Source organism: Triticum dicoccoides, chromosome 1B (assembly GCF_002162155.2).
Source record: "Triticum dicoccoides isolate Atlit2015 ecotype Zavitan chromosome 1B, WEW_v2.0, whole genome shotgun sequence".
Lineage (NCBI taxonomy): Eukaryota > Viridiplantae > Streptophyta > Magnoliopsida > Poales > Poaceae > Triticum > Triticum dicoccoides.
Window position 1 is genome coordinate 693,063,858 of NC_041381.1, and position 18,360 is coordinate 693,082,217.

The window sequence follows — 18,360 nt, forward strand, 5'->3', positions numbered from 1 at the left end:
TTTTCTTCTTCTTATTTTTAGAAGGACTAGGTGCATCAACATTATTTCTCTGAGAATCTTGCTCAATTCTCTTAGGGTGGCCCTCAAGATACAAAGGTTCCTGAGTCATTTTACCCCCTCTAGTTGCTACTCTAACAGCAAAGTCATGTTTATTATTATTTAATTCATTGAGCAAATCATTCTGAGCCTTAAGCACTTGTTCTACTTGAATGGTAACCATAGAAGCATGTTTACTAATAAGCTTAAGTTCATTCTTAACTCTAGACATATAAGCACTCAAGTTTCCAATCATATAAGCATTACTTTTCAATTGGCTACCAACATAAGCATTGAAGTTTTCTTGTTTAGCCATAAAGTCATCAAATTCATCCAAGCATTGGCTAGCAAACTTAGTAGACGGGATTTCAACTTTATCATATCTATAGAGAGAATTTACCTTTACTACCTGTGTCGGGTTATCAAGAACATGTATTTCTTCAATATGTGGTAAAATAAGGTCATGTATTTCTTCAACAGCAGGTAAATCCTTAACATCTTCAGCTCTAATACCTTTCTCTTTCATAGATTTCTTTGCCTCTTGCATATCTTCGGGACTGAGAAATAGAACACCTCTTTTCTTCGGAGTTGGATTAGGAGTTGGTTCAGGAAGTGTCCAATTGTTTTCATTAGTCAACATATTATTCAATAACAATTCAGCTTGATCAACAGTCCTTTCCCTAAAAACACAACTAGCACAACTATCCAGGTGGTCTCTGGAAGCATTGGTTAGTCCATTATAAAAGATATCAAGTATTTCATTTTTCTTGAGAGGATGATCAGGCAAAGCATTAAGTAATTGGAGAAGCCTCCTCCAAGCTTGTGGGAGACTCTCTTCTTCAATTTGCACAAAATTATATATTTCCCTTAAGGCAGCTTGTTTCTTATGAGCAGGGAAATATTTAGCAGAGAAGTAATAAATCATATCCTAGGGACTACACACACAACCAGGATCAAGAGAATTAGACCAAGTTTTAGCATCACCCTTTAATGAGAATGGAAATATCTTAAGGATACAGTAGTAGCGAGATTTCTCATCATTAGTGAATAGGGTGGCTATATCATTCAATTTAGTAAGATGTGCCACAACAGTTTCAGATTCATTGCCATAAAAAGGATCAGATTCAGCCAAAGTAATTATCTCAGGATCGACAAAGAAATCATAATCCTTATCAGTAACACAGATAGGTGAAGTAGCAAAAGCGGGGTCATATTTCATTCTAGCATTCAGAGACTTTTGTTTCAGCTTAGCTAATAATTTCTTAAGATCAGATCTATCATTGCAAGCAAGAAAATCTCTAGCAGTTTCTTCATCCATAACATAACCCTCAGGCACAACAGGCAATTCATATTTAGGGGGATAATCTTCATCATCACTTTCATCAATATTATCAGTTTCAATAGTTTCATTCTCTCTAGCCCTATCAAGTTGTTCATCAGGAAATTCACCTGATGGCACAGTAGTATCAAGCATAGAAGTAGTTTCATCGTAAGCATCATGCATAGCAGAAGTGGCATCATCAATAACATGCGACATATCAGAATTAATAGCAGAAGCAAGTTTAGGTGTCGCAAGTTTACTCAAAATAGATGGTGAATCAAGTGCAGAGCTAGATGGCAGTTCCTTACCTCCCCTCGTAGTTGAGGGAAAAATCTTAGTTCTTTCATCTTTCAAGTTCATGATAGTGATCAGTAGATATAAATCCCAAGTGACTCAAAGAATAGAGCTATGCTCCCCGGGAACGGCGCCAGAAATAGTCTTGATAACCCACAAGTATAGAGGATCGCAACAATTTTCGAGGGTAGAGTATTCAACCCAAATTTATTGATTCGACACAAGGGGAGCCAAAGAATATTCTCAAGTATTAGCAGTTGAGTTGTCAATTCAACCACACCTGGATAACTTAGTATCTGCAACAAAGTATTTAGTAGCAAAGTAGTATGGAAGTAACGGTAACAGTGGCAAAAGTAACAACAGCAATTTTGTAGTAATTGTAACAGTGGCAATGGTAAAGTAACTAAGCAAAGAGTAATATGTGAAAAGCTCGTAGGCATTGGATCAGTGATGGATAATTATGTCGGATGCGATTCCTCATGTAATAGTTATAACATAGGGTCACACGGAACTAGCTCTAATTCATCAATGTAATGCAGACATGTATTCCAAATATAGTCATACATGCTTATGGAAAAGAACTTGCATGACATATTTTGTCCTACCCTCCCGTGCCAGTGGGGTCCTAATGGAAACTAAGGGATATTAAGGCCTCCTTTTAATAGAGTACCGGACCAAAGCATTAACACTTAGCGAATACATGAACTCCTCAAATTACGGTCATCACCGCTAAGTATCCCGATTATTGTCACTTCGGGGTTAACGGATCATAACACATAATAGGTGACTATAGACTTGAAAGATAGGATCAAGAACTCACGTAAATTCATGAAAAGATAATAGGTTCAGATATGAAATCATGGCACTCGGGCCCTAGTGACAAGCATTAAGCATAGCAAAGTCATAGCAACATCAATATTAGGACATAGTGGTTACTAGGGATCAAAACCTAACAAAACTAACTCGATTACATGGTAAATCTCATCCAACCCATCACCGTCCAACAAGCCTACGATGGAATTACTCACGCACGGCGGTGAGCATCATGAAATTGGTGATGGAGGATGGTTGATGATGACGACAGCGACAAATCCCCCTCTCCGGAGCCCCGAACGGACTCCAGATCAGCCCTCCCGAGAGAGTTTAGGCCTTAGCGGCGGCTCCGTATCATAAAACGCGATGAATCCTTCTCTCTGGATATTTTTCTCCCCGAACGTGAATATATGGAGTTGGAGTTGAGGTTGGTGGAGCTTCAGGGGGCCCACGAGGTAGGGGGCGCGCCCTAGGGGGCGCGCCCCCACCCTCGTGGACAGGGTGTGGGCCCCCTGGCGTTGATTCTTTCGCCAATATTTTTTATTAATTCCAAAAAGTTGCTCCATGGATTTTCAGGTCATTCCGAGAACTTTTATTTCTGCACAAAAAATAACACCATGGCAGTTCTGCTGAAAACTTCGTCAGTACGGGTTAGTTCCATTCAAATCATGCAAGTTAGAGTCGAAAACAAGGGCAAAAGTATTTGGAAAAGTTGATACGACAGAGACGTATCAAGCAACCTGACGACTGGATTACACGTGAACACATCGGGACTTTCGGCAATTGGTTGCAAACACATCTCATGCACAACAACACTATCGGAGATGAGCTGTACTTGTTGGCCAGGACACCATCCTCGACTGTATTGACTTACCAAGGGTACGAGATAAATGAGAATACATTTTACATGATCGCCCAAGATAAAAAGAGCCCAACCAAAATAGTGATGTTCACTTTGATGCAGCAACCAATAGGGTAAAGAACACATATTGTGGTTACATAGAGGAGATATTGGAACTTGACTATGGACAGGAATTTAAGGTCCCTTTGTGTCGGTGCAAATGGGTCAATCTGTAAGGAGGTGGGGTACACGTAGACCCACAGTATAGAATGACAATAGTGGATCTCAACAATCTTGGGTACACAGACGAACCATTTGTCCTAGCCAATGATGTGGCGAAGGTTTTCTATGTGAAGGACATGTCTACCAAACCGAGAAAAAGAAAAGATAAGGAAGTGAATGCATCATATGATGAGCCAAAGCGCCATGTTCTTTTAGCGAAAAAAACATCGTGGGAGTGGAGGACAAGACAAACATGTCTGAAGATTATGAAAAGTTTCATGAAATTCCTCCCTTCAAAGTGAAGGCTGACCCAAGAATCCTATTAAATGATGAAGTTATCCATGGTTACGGTGCAATAAGCAATGGACACATGCGAAGAAAAAGTGAAGACTTTCTCTCTAGTGAGGAAAAAGTGAAGACAACATATCACTACAGTTACATTCTGGGTTGAAAGCCATAGTTATGCTCCACAACTATTCGGATGATGGCTTTGATCTTGATTACCACTGTAGTTACATGTCAAATAATGAAATCCCTTTTGTAATAGATGAGTTTTCGTCCAAAACCTGATACTTCAAAAGAGATTGTCTAGTTTGTACACGAAGTGCATCCAGTTTTTGCTGTAAACCTCTCAACTTTTTAGCACATGCTATGTGGGTGAAATTATTATACCATGTCAAGTTTCAACCTTTTCAGAGTTCATTTGTAGTTTTCAATTTCAGGTCATTTAGATAAAAAATCATTAAATGCATGGAAAATAGCAAATGAAGTTAGAAAAGGGTTGAAAATTGATGATTTGCCTTTGAATGGTGCATATTGAACGCACTAAAAGTCTGCAGTTAAAATATGTTAAAAAATGAAATTCCTTTTGTAATAGATGGGTTTTCATCCAAAACCCTGATACTTAAGTGCCCAGTTTGTACATGAAGTGCATTTAATTTTTGCCGTACCCCTCTCAACTTTTTAGGACATGCTATGTGGGTGAAATTATGATACCATGCCAAGTTTCAACCTTTTCAGAGTTCATCCGTAGTTATTTTCTATTTTAGGGTCATTTAGCTCAAAATAAATCATTAAATGCATGAAAATAGCAAATACTAAACTAAGACCTAGCTTTAGTCCCGGTTGGTGTCACAAACCGGGACAAAAGGCCTATCGCAAATTTTCACACCCGTAATTAGTGACACCTCGTCAAGCGACGAGCTAGTCGACCACCTTAAATATCCGGGTCGTCCAGAAGGGATAAGCTTCTGAAATCATTGCATCCTTTGTTAACTATATGGACTCTTCATAGTAAAAAAAAACTATATGGACTCTTACTACGAATCTTCTCTTTACTACGAATCTTCTTAACATAGAACAATGGTGTCGGTATTTTTGAATCACTATGTGTCTATGCATCAAAACAAATTAGGTTAACAAAAAGGGTTAGGTTAAACTAATTACTTAACAGAAAAGAAAATATAACATAAAGTATTTTTTGTTAAAAACTTTAGTAGCAAACTAAAAAGCTTTTATAAAACTCTAATAGCAAAAGGAATCAATTAGAAAGAATCAATTAAAAAATATTTTTATGATCAACTGAAACAAGACTATAAGATTCTTCAATAACAAAAAGAATCAACTAAAAAGCTTTTATAAACATCTAGTTATGATCAAAATAATATTAACTTTCAATTATATAAAATTTATGCAACTAAAATTATGAAAGTTCTTTTGTTAAAAACTCTAATAGCAAAAAGATTTTTCATAAAGAAGTTTTTGTTAAAAATAATAATGGCAAACTAAAAATCTTTTATAGAACTCTAAATAGCAAATAGAATCAACTAAAAAAATCAATTAAAATATTTTGTTATGATCAACCAAAACAAAACTATAATATTCTTCATTAGGAAAAAGAATCAACTAAAAAGATTTTATAAACCTCTAGTTATTATCAAAATAATATTAACCTAAAATTATATAAAATTTATGCAACTAAAATTATCAAAGCATTTTTTGTTAAAAACTTTAATAGCAAAAATAATTTTCATAAAGTATTTTTTGTTAAAAACTTTAATAGCAAACTAAAATAACATAAAAAAATGCCGCCTACTAGGCCACCACGGCCTGCATACGACTAGAAACCCATCTGTACATGGGCTAGGATGCAGGCCCACGGGGCTAGCAGTCCAAACATGGTAGAGACAAACATTAGGCATGTACTGCCTGCATTAGAGATGAGCTCGACAGCTTAGCCGCAACGGGGCATATAAACCAGTGTGGGCGCCTCTCGCCAAGCCAAGTAGGACGAAACTTCCCCTGCCCCGCGGCTGTGCCAGCACCACGCCATTAGTCCCGATTGGTGGCTCCAACCGAGACTAAAGGCCCCCCTTTAGTCCCGGTCCGAGCCACCAACCGGGACTAAAGGGCTGGGCTTCCTGCCCTTTCGCATGGTGAAATTCACCTTTAGTCCCGGTTAGTGGCTCACACCGGGACTAAAGGGGGGCCTTTAGTCCCGGTTGGTGCGAGGACTTAGAAAATTTCCACAACCACTCCCATTCTCCCCCCTAGACACCGACGCCCTGCCTCAACGCTGCTAGGCTGCTTCGCCCGCTCCTCGTCGTCGTCCCTGCCCTGACACGGAGTCCCTGACGTTGGCCGCCGCTCCCTGCCTAGACGCCGAGCCCTGCCCCGATGCCGGCCGTCGCTCCCAGCCCCGACGTTGCCGAGCACTGCCCCGACGCTGGACGCCGCTCCCTGATGATATGTCTCCGTCGTATCTATAATTTTTGATTCTTTCATAACAATATTATACAACTTTCACATACTTTTGGCAACTTTTTATATGATTTATTGGAATAACCTATTGATCTAGTGCCCATATCAAACAAACAAAGTCCAAACGCGATAAAAATTTACGGAGAATTATTTTGGAATATTTACGTTTTTTGGGAGGTGGAATCAATGCAAACGGGGCCCCATAGTGAGCACAACCCACTAGGGCGCGCCGGGCACCCCCTAGCGCGCCCAGGTATCTTATGCCCTCATCAAAGGTCGGTTGGGGCCCTTCTTCTGGCGCAAGGAAGATAATTTATGGCAAAAAATCGTGTAAATTTCAGCGCAATTAGAGTTACGGATCTCTGGGAATTTAAGAAACGGTGAAGGGCCAGATCTGGGGGAGTGAGGGAGTCCTGGATTAGGGGGCATCCGGACAGCCGGACTATATACATTGGTCGGACTGTTGGACCGTGAAGATACAAGACTCAAGACTTCGTCCCGTGTCCGGATGGGACTCTCCTTTGCGTGGAAGACAAGCTTGGCGATCCGGATATTAGATCTCCTTCTTTGTAACCGACTCGGTGTAACCCTAGCCTCCTCCGTGTCTATATAAACCAGTGGAGGGTTTAGTCTGTAGGACAACAACAATCATAATCATCATAGGCTAGCTTCTAGGGTTTAGCCTCTACGATCTCGTGGTAGATCTACTCTTGTAATACTCATATCATCAAGATCAATCAAGCAGGAAGTAGGGTATTACCTACATCGAGAGGGCCCGAACCCGGGTAAAACATCGTGTCCCCTGCCTCCTGTTACCATTAACCTTAGACGCACAGTTCGGGACCCCCTACCCAAGATCCGCTGGTTTTGACACCGACATTGGTGCTTTCATTGAGAGTTCCTCTGTGTCGTCGCTGCAAGGCTCGATGGCTCCTTCAATCATCAACAACAACGCGGTCCAGGGTGAGACTTTTCTCCCCGGACAGATCTTCGTGTTCGGCGGCTTCGCACTGCGGGCCAATTCGCTTGGCCATCTGGAGCAGATCGATAGCTAGGCCCCTAGACATCAGGTCAAGTTCGGTAACCTAAACTACACGACCGATATCCGCGGAGACTTGATCTTCGATAGATTCGGGCCTATGCCAGGAGCGCCGAAAAATCACGACGAGCACGGCTTAGACCTGCTGTCAGACAATATTCGGGATATCGCACCTGCAATAGCTCCGGACCTAAATCCTGGGCAGTTTGCGTCGTCTGAGGACGGGTGGATGGACCCCACCCCAGATGCCGCATACTCATCGGCGGCAGAGCCGAACATAGACTCCACTCCCAAGGAAGTCTGTCTCACCGGACCCCCGGACTTGTGTCCGGCTGTAGGTTCCAGACCGCGCGCCCCCGAGCCTGCCGAATCTGGTTGGGCTCCGGTAATGGAGTTCACCGCTGCGGATGTCTTCCAGCACTCTCCGTTTGGCGACATGCTAAATTCATTAAAGTCTCTCTCTTTGTCAGGAGACTTTTTACCGAACTATGTCCGGCTCAAGTGGGAAGCAGGCGACGAGGAAATTCGTTGCCCACCCACCACCCACTTCATTGCCACTGTCGACGATTTGACCAACGTGCTTGACTTCGACTCTGAAGACATCGACGGTGTGGACGACGATGTAGGAGAAGAACAGGAACCACAGCCCACGGGGCACTAGACAGCCACCTCCTCGTATGATATATATATATATATATATATATATATATATATATATATATATATATATATATATATATATATATATATATATATATATATATGGTGGACATTCCCAAGGAAAACAATGGCGATGAGGCGATGGAGGATAACCCCTCCAGGAAGAAATCAAAATATGGGCGTCATCGGCGCCGCTCCAAGCCCCGCCACAGCAATACCGGCACAGGAGACGAAAACAATCCGGATGGTGCCGAAGACGAATACAATCCCGATCAGCCTGCCTTCGAGCAGGCCGAACAGGAAGACGGGCATGTTAGCCCAGACGAACAGGCGACGGACGGATACTCGGAGGAGGACAACCGCATGCATCCCTCTGAAGACGAGGTGAGCCTAGGCGACGATGAATTCGGCGTGCCTGAGGATCCCGTAGAGCAGGTTCGCTTCAAGCGACGGCTTATGGCCACTACAAGAAGCCTGAAAAAGAAGCAACAACAGCTCCAAGCTGACCAAGATCTGCTCACAGATAGATGGACCAAGGTCCTGGCAGCCGAGGAATACGGACTCGACCGCCCCACCAAAGGGTACACAAGGCACAATTTGCTACCTCAACCTGAGAAGGAGGTCCTAAAGCCCACACCCCAACGCCAATACATCACGGTCCGGGGCAATACACAGGAAACGCGAGGCAGCATCCATAAACCTCGACGCAACATACATAAGCATCACAAAAATAATGATGACGCCCAAGACAAGGCAGTTGGTGCTGGATTCCGCGGCTCCCAGAGAACAACTCAGGACCTTCTAGCCCGGGCAGCATACTCAACCAACCATGTCAAATTCACGGTACCCCTAGAATGGCGGCCAATCATACCAATAGAGAATGCCGGATCTTCAAAACAAAACGGCCGGTCGTGCGCCGGAAACAATGAAAAGAGGTCTCAAACAACAAGGAGCCCAGACCACCAAACATTGCGAGGTAAAAGGCAAATCCTCCACAAACCAACAAAGTAATGAATGTGTACTCCTCGGGACGCTGACTCAACAATACAAGTCACCCCACGGTACAAAAATACGGCCGATCATCTCCGATCACATAGACCGTCCAGACAATATCAACCATGGCAATTTAATTGCACTTACCATCGACCCAATAGTTGGTGGGTTCCACCCCATACGAGCCCCTATGGGCATAAACAATAGCCCAAACTTTCTGCGCCAGGACACAATTCACTAGATAGGTATTGACCGCTCGAGGATCAAACCCACTAAAAACATCTTCTAAAAGATGTCGTTCCAGGTGCAAAGTCCAAGTTTTATAGGCCCACCACCCTGAAGGTTGTCTTCGGATCACCAAACAAACACCATACCGAAGAGTAATTCTTCGGCATTATCCCCTTATACAGTAACTATTATATACTACCGGGACGAACCATGTTGGTTCAATTCAACGTGGTGCCACACCATGCCAAACCCATGTGATATAGTCACATCTATGGGCAAGGCCGAACTCCACCCCGACACTGGAAAGTATACCGTCGCTGAGGTAGCGAGTTGTGTCTTTCTATCGAACCTCGATTCGACAGCCAAACCCCCAGACACCAATAAAGGAGTCCGAGCTACTTTACGACACGATAGCCCGGCTTGACCAGGCTCCGATCAAGCACTCCGGCATAAGCTGGGGAAGAGCTCCACGTTTCAACCACCCTATAACACGCGAATGCCTCTAAGCATTTTTCTTTACAGGCTCACTTTTGCGCAGAACAGGACTGGTGACATGGAATCAGCTCGGACGCACAAGGCGGGAATACACAAGTATTCCCCAAGAAGACAGTCCAAATACACTTCGGATCCGCACACAGCTTCCTCCCGTCCGGCCACGACAGGTTCCGCCAGCATACCTCTTTTCATAGCATAAACCGTACTCATACGCATAGACGTGTCACTCCATTACAACACGTAGAACTAAATGACACTTACCGGCCGTCGTTCCTCATTGACGCCTTTTTCGTCATAACGGCACCCGCACATAGTGTCATGCCCCATTATGCCAGGGGCTTCATTGTACTCATAATATGGCAACAAAGTCCGGCCACCTTCTCGGTCGCTCGGCACCCCGAACTTATAGCACTATATGCATCAGCTCTGAATCATGTCTTGGGTCATTAGTTGGGTTTGCCCGGCTCCCATGTTTTGGTACCTTACATTCCGCTCCATCGGCTAAGGTAGCGCTGGGAGAACTACTGCGATTGTGTCCCGGTTCTTCCGGACGAGCACCTCAGTAGAGAAAGCCGAAAACTGACTGTCATGATATGGCGAGAGCTGGTCAGCTGTTCGAGAGGTTGTAAAATCTTTAAGGATTTATTCCGCATAATGCCATACCAAATGCAGAGTGCGACGGATCGGTCTTCCGATTAGGCGCTTTTAGAGCCCCTCGTACGATCTTCCGAACACCAGGGGCTGCGCCTACCATACTCGAATTCCTATGGCTAAGTGAGAGTGATAAAGCCCTATAGTCTGATTGCCTGGTTCGCTGTGATGAACACCTCCTTCAAGGACCCAAAAATGGGATAAAGAGTGTTCATGCATGTCCCGAACACCCCCGTACTTTCTACGTGGGGGCAGAAGCTGGCGACTGGCCAACTCTCAGGATTCATATATATCAAACGGCCGCACAGGAAGGAAAAACTTTCATATAACAGGCAATAAATAATAACAATGCCAGTGTTCCGCATTACAAAGGACAACATGAATCTCTTTAGGGAAATATAATGTCTTTGGTACATTGCTCCGCCACAAGGCGGGCTCCTTTCAGGACACCATCATAATACAATTCGGGCTTGCGGTGCTCCTTACCCATGGGTGGTCCCTCAGTCATCAGCTTTTCCGCATCAAGCTTTCCTCAGTGCACTTTCGCACGGGCAAATGCCATGCGTGCACCTTCTATACAGACTGTCCGCTTAATGACTTTGAGGCGAGGGCAAGCACCAACAATCCTCTTCACGAGTCCGAAGTAACTGCTTGGAATTGGCTCAGCGGGCCACAACCAGACAACTAAGTCCTTCATGGCTAGTTCGGCCGCCTGGTGCAGTTCGATCAGCTGCTTCAGCTGATCGACAAAGGGCACCGGATAATTCAGCGCCAAATACTGCGACCAGAAATCCTTTTCCATAGACTTCTTCTCAGCCCGGTAGAATTGAGCAGCATCAGATATGCTGTGTGGCAAGTCCGCGAACGCCCCTGGAGAAACAAGAATTCACTTTGTCACTTTGAATTTCTCCTGTTACTATATAAAAATCGCTTTGTGTAAAAAAGCTCTACCAGCCACAATCCTCCTCGCCTCCTGAATGTCCTTCAAAGCACCACGGGCTTCCTCCCGAGCATCATTTGCGGCTTGGAGAGCTTGGGCGAGTTCGGATTCTTTCCCTGCTAGACTCTACTCCAAGCTCTCACTTTTCTTCACGGCCTTCTGGAGCTCTCATTCAGCTTCAATGACCCTGGCCTCGTGCTTCTCGCGAAGAGCCTGCTCCGCGACGGCCCTCTTGTCGGCTTCAGCCATAGCCTTCTTTAGCACCTCAATTTCGGCATTTGCTCCTATAGCACACAATACAAATAATTTCATCAGGCACAACTACTCATTTGTGCTTAATTTATCAAAGGTTTCAACATACCTTGCTTGTCCTCCAACTGGTTCCTCACTCGGCCAAGTTCTTCTTCGGCCCGCTCTAGACTCTGCTTTAGTCCGGACACTTCCGTAGTATGAGAGGCAATCGTTGCTACAGACGCCTGTTTTCAAACAAAGAGATATACGTCATTCACGGAGTCTCCTGCGAAGGGGAAATTTGATCCCCTGTTCATACTATGACAATCTTCAAAAGTTCCTAAAACATACCTCAAAGCCTTTTATAAGGCTAATGCAGGATTCATTCAGTCTGCGCTCAGCATACTGAATCTTTTCAATTACCGCACCCATAAGGGCACGATGTTCATCGATGATGGACGCACTCTTCAGTGTTGTCGATAGGTTGCCCTGCAGCTCTGCTTGACAGAGGTTGTTGGCGGAGCGGGCTCGCCTCCTTCCGTAAAGGGGGGCTGCCTGCCCGATCCTAGAGCTTTAAAGGTCTCCAGGACCGTGTTCGGCTGCGGGCCGAATCTAAGACCGCCCCCGCCGTTGACGTTCATGGGAACCGTTGCTCCCGTGTATCCGGCCCCAGAGGTGTGCCCTCCCTGGTCTGGCTCCGGCTGAGACAACACCTCAGTGTCACGCCCAGGCTTCGGGGAAGGGGCCTCCAGAGGCGTCTCGCTCTCCAGGGCATCTGAGCTTAGAGAATCCTCCAATGAAAACTGTTCGGTGCGAGACCTCGCTAGGCTGCACAAAGTATGGCGCTAGTTAAACTACTGCACCCTAGTAATCATGGGCGCGTGGGAGTGTTCGGATTTCGTATACTCATGATTTTACCAGGGGCTATGCCCTGGGATCCCACTCCGGGCTGCTATTGGCAGCCTTGGTGGACGCCTCTGGGAGGGAACTTTTTCCCCTCTTCGGCGATTCGGCCTCCAAGGATGAGGAGGTCATCCTCTTCTTTCCTCCCCCCGTGGAGGACTCGTCTTCTTCCTCCTCCTCTTCATCTTCGGAGGAAAGATGGGCGTCGGAGTCTTCTGATTTTGTGTCCGAAGCACCGCGACGACGGAGGTCGCTCCGGGCCTCCTTGGCCTCCTTGAGGGCCTCTTTCTTCGGTGCCTTGTAAGGCGCTGGGACCAGCATCTTCGTCAGAAGTGGTCCTGCCGGTTCCTTCGGTAGTAGGGCCGGACAATGTATCCGCCCCGCCATGTTCGTCCATTCCTGGGGTAATTGTGTAAATCATGACAAAGCGTCTCCCTCGGGATATGCTAGCTAAACCTGGATAGACTGAACACAATGATAACTTACCGGACTTGCGGAGCCGGACAGTTGATACCCGCGGTCCTCGGCGGAGTCTGGCCATGGTTTGCGGACTTGAAGAGCACCCTACAGATATCCTTGTGTGAGGAGCCGTAGAGTTCCCCCGTAGGGTCCGGTGCTTAGCCGGGTCGTATTCCCACAAATTACAGGCCCAATGTTGGCAAGGAAGAACCAGGCGAACTAACATCACCTGGACCACATTAACGAGTTTGACGCCCTTGTCCACCATGCCATTGACGCGCGTTTGGAGCACCGGTAGCTCATCGGATGAGGACCAGTTCAGGCCCTTCTTGGGCCAGGACATGAGCCACAGGGGGTCTCCGGATCTAAATTCAGGAGCAGCGGCCCACTTTTTGCCGCGTGGCTTAGTGATGTAGAACGACTGCTGCTGCCACTCCTTGACGGACTCATTGAAGGTGCCTGACGGCCATGTGACCTTGGGCATTTTGCTCACCATGGCGCCTCCGCACTCGGCGTGCTCGCCGTTCACCACCTTGGGCTTCACATTGAAGATCTTCAACCGTAAGCCGAAGTGTGGCGAAATACGGAGAAATGCCTCACACACGACGATAAACGTCGAGATGTTAAGGAAAGAATTAGGGGACAAATCATGAAAATCAATCCCGTAATAATACATGATGCTGCGAACAAATGGGTGAAGGGGAAACCCGAGCCCACGGACGAAATGAGGAAGAAACACGACCCTCTCATGGGGCTCCGGATTAGGGACAATCTGTCCCGTCGTCGGAAGACGGTGGCCGATTTTCTTGGCCAAGTACCCGGCCTCTCGAAGCTTTCTGATATCTTTCTCCTGGATAGTAGAGGCCATCCATTTGCCTCCTGCTCCGGATTCAGACATCTTCGAAGAACCTCTTTTCGATGGAGGAGACGAGCGCTTGGGTGCTAGGGCTCGAGCGAAGGCGAATGGACGAGCGGAAGGGAATGGCGTGGGTAAAGAAGAAGAGGCATTATCTCTTTATAGAGGCAATAAAAACTTTTTCGCCTCCTTACTCGCCTGGTGGAACCTGCTCATTCCCCACTCGCCGCGATTGGCGGTAGGATTGGGCTACCCGCACCCGTATTGATGAAAGACCCGTGATAAGGGGAACACGATCTCTGCTTCGACAAGACGTGCCCGAGAAACCGCCTCACAATATGTGCGGTGGCTGACTGTGGGAAAATGGTTCAATAATGACTCGACCATGGTGTGATGTCACGTTATCTAAAAATGTCAACAGATTATATTTGTGGAATATCGTTCTCTCTACGGTGGTATGTGAAAATCGTCTTGTAGAGCCGGACATGATTTAAGTGTTCGAGACTTTGGAGTATTCGGAGATGGAACCCGCCTTGCAATGCCGAATACAAACTGCGCGCCGGACTCATCGTCATTGAAGCCTGGTTTAGGGGCTACTGAGGGAGTCCTGGATTAGGGGCTATCCAGACAGCCGGACTATATACATTGGCCGGACTATTGGACCGTGAAGATACAAGACTCAAGACTTCGTCCCGTGTCCGGATGGGACTCTCCTTTGCGTGGAAGACAAGCTCGGCGATCCGGATATTAGATCTCCTTCTTTGTAACCGACTCGGTGTAACCCAAACTCCTCCGGTGTCTATATAAACTGGAGGAGGGTTTAGTCTGTAGGACAACGACAATCATAATCATCATAGGCTAGCTTCTAGGGTTTAGCCTGTACGATCTCGTGCTAGATCTACTCTTGTAATACTCATATCATCAAGATCAATCAAGCAGGAAGTAGGGTATTACCTCCATCGAGAGGGCCCAAACCTGGGTAAAACATCGTGTCCCCTGCCTCCTGTTACCATTAACCTTAGAAGCACAGTTCGGGACCCCCTACCCGAGATCCGTCGGTTTTGACACCGACAGGGAGCGTGAAGCAGAAGAGAATAGAGAGGGAGATCCAATCTTAGAGGGGCTCTCACCCCTCCGCCGCCATGGAGGCCATGGACCAGAGGGGGAACTCTCCTCCCATCTAGGGGGAGGCCAATGAAGAAGAAGAAGGAGGGGGGGGGGTGCTACGTCTTGATCTTGCGTTGGTTTTCCTTGAAGAGGAAAGGGTGATGCAGCAATAGTAGCGTAAGTATTTCCCTCAGTTTTTGAGAACCAAGGTATCAATCCAGTAGGAGGCTCCTCAAAAGTCCCACGCACCTACACAAACAAACAAAGAACTTGCAACCAACGCAATGAAGGGGTTGTCAATCCCTTCACGGCTACTTGCAAAAGTGAGATCTGATAGAGATAATATGATAAGATAAATATATTTTTGGTATTTTACAATATAGATGCGAAAAGTAAAGATACAAATAAAAGTAGATTGAAAGCTTATATGATAAAAGATAGACCTAAGTATTACGATGGGTGAACAAATTACTGTCGAGCAATTGATAGAAAAGTGAATAATTATGAGATTATCTAGGCATGATCATGTATATAGGCATCACGTCCGCGACAAGTACACCGACTCTTGCCTGCATCTACTACTATTACTCCACACATCGACCGCTATCCAGCATGCATCTAGAGTATTAAGTTCATAAGAACAGAGTAACACATTAAGAAAGATGACATGATGTAGAGGGATAAACTCATGCAATATGATATAAACCCCATCTTTTTATCCTCGATGGCAACAATACAATACGTGCCTTGAAACCCTTTCTGTCATTGGGTAAGGACACCGCAAGATTGAACCCAAAGCTAAGCACTTCTCCCATGGCAAGAAAGATCAATCTAGTAGGCCAAACCAAACTGATAATTCGAAGAGACTTGCAAAGATAACTCAATCGTACATAAAAGAATTCAGAGAAGATTCAAATATTTCTCATAGATAAACTTGATCATAAACCCACAATTCATCGGATCTCGACAAACACACCGCAAAAAGAGTTTACATCGAATAAATATCCACAAGAGAGGGGGAGAACATTGTATTGAGACCCAAAAAGAGAGAAGAAGCCATCTAGCTAATAACTATGGACCCGAAGGTCTATGGTAAACTACTCACAACTCATCGGAGGGGCTATGGTGTTGATGTAGAAGCCCTCCATGGTCGATCCCCCCTCCGGCGGAGCACCGCTGAAGGCTCCAATAGGAGATCTCGCGAATACAGAAGGTTACGGCGGTGGAAATTGTTTTTCGTTGGCTCCCTGGATGTTTTCGGGGTACGTAGGTATATGTAGGAGGAAGAAGTACGTCGGTGGCCATCTGTGGGGCCCAGGAGACAGGGGGCGCGCCCTATAGGGGTGGGCGCGCCCTGCTATCTGATACGTCTCCAACGTATCTATAATTTTTGATTGCTCCATGCTACTTTATCTACTGTTTTAGGCAATATTGGGCTTTATTATCCACTTCTATATTATTTTTGGGACTAACCTATTAACTGGAGGCCCAGCCCAGATTTGTTGTTTTATGCCTATTTCGGTGTTTCGAGGAAAAGGAATATCAGACGGAGTCAAAACGGAACGAAATCAACTTGAGAAGCTAATTTTGGAAGGAAACCAACCTGATGGGCTTGGAGTGCACACCAGGGGAGTCCCGGGCTGCCCATGAGGGTGGCCCCCCTGGGCGTGCCCCCTACCTCATGAGAAACCCGGAGGTCCACCGACATACCCCCTGCACCCATATATACTCTTGTACGCTAAAACTTCCAGAACAGAAGATAGACCGGGAGTTCCGCCGCCGCAAGCCTCTGTAGCCACTAAAAACCAATCAGGACCCTGTTCCGGCACCCTGCCAGAGGGGGATCCCATCACCGGAGGCCATCTTCATCATCCCGGCGCTATCCATGACGAGGAGGGAGTAGTTCACCCTCGGGGCTGAGGGTATGTACCAGTAGCTATGTGTTTGATCTCTCTCTCTCTCTCTCTCGTGTTCTCTCTCGTGTTCTTCTATGGCACGATCTTGATGTATCCCGAGCTTTGCTATTGTAGTTGGATCTTATGATGTTTCTCCCCCTCTACTCTCTTGTGATGAATTGAGTTTCCCCTTTGAAGTTATCTTATCGGATTGAGTCTTTTTATGAACACTTGATGTATGTCTTGCGTGGGATAACCGTGGTGACAATGGGTTATTCTATTGATCCACTTGATGTATGTTTTGGTGATCAACTTGCGGGTTTCGTGACACTTGGGAACCTATGCATAGGGGTTGGCACACGTTCTTGACGCTCCGGTAGTAGCTTTGGGGCACTCTTTGAAGTACTTTTATGTTGGTTGGATGAATCTGAGATTGTGTGACACATATCGTATAATCATTCCCACGGATACTTGAGGTGACAATGGAGTATCTAGGTGACATTAGGGTTTTGGTTGATTTGTAAATTAAGGTGTTATTTTAGTACGAACTCTTTTATAGATCGATCCTAAAGAATAACTTTGTGGTGGTTTCGTACCCGACCATAATCTCTATGTTCTCCACTATTAGTGGCTTTGGAGTGACTCTTTTTTGCATGTTGAGGGCTTGTCATATGTTCTATCTATGTTATTATTGTTGGGAGAACATACACTAGTGAAAGTATGAACCCTAGGCCTTGTTTCCTATCATTGCAATACCGTTTACGCTCGCTTTTATCGCTCGCTACCTTGCTGTTTTTATTATTTCAGATTACAAAAACCTATATCTACCATCTATTTTGCACTTGTATCTCCATCTCTTTGCCGAACTAGCGTACCTTTACAATTTACCATTGTATTGGGTGTGTTGGGGACACAGGAGACTCTTTGTTATTTGGTTGTAGGGTTGTTTGAGAGAGACCATCTTCATCCTACGCCTCCTACGAATTGATAAACCTTAGGTCATCCACTTGAGGGAAATTTTCTACTGTCCTACAAACCTGTACACTTGCAGGCCCAACAACGTCTACAAGAAGAAGGTTGTGTAGTAGACATCAAGCTCTTTTCTGGCGCCGTTGCCGGGGAGGCTAGGTAAAGGGTACTCACACTCTATCAACTAAGATCTTTTTTGGCGTGGTGAGTGCTTGAAGGTCTATCTTTAGATCTTGCAATCGAATCTTTTTGTTTCTTGTTTTAGCACTAGTCTAGTTTATAAAACAAAATTACAAAAAAATGGAATTGAGTTTGTCTCATACGCTTCACCTTTTTAATATCTTTCGTGAGTATGATGGAAGGGAAAATTGTGCTCAAGTGCTAGAAGAAGAAATCTATAGAATGTTTGGTACTAAATCTTTGAATGATGAGCATTATTGCAATGTTGTTAGTATGAATTCCTTGAATATCCATGATGCTAATTATATGCAAAGCCACAAGCTTGGGGAAGCTATGTTTGATGAAGATGATATTTTTTGTCCCCCAAGCTTTGATGAGCAAATTTACTATGATGAAAGCATGCCTCCTATCTATGATGATTATTGTGATGACACGTATGCTTTAAAGAATAATGATAACCATGAAAC

General features: G+C 45.3%; 1 pseudogene; it reads right to left on the reverse strand.

Annotated features, from left to right (window-relative positions):
- LOC119350973 overlaps positions 1-13,370 on the reverse strand; it is a 53,769-nt pseudogene extending 40,399 nt beyond the window's left edge.
- Positions 13,371-18,360: the final 4,990 nt, after the last annotated feature.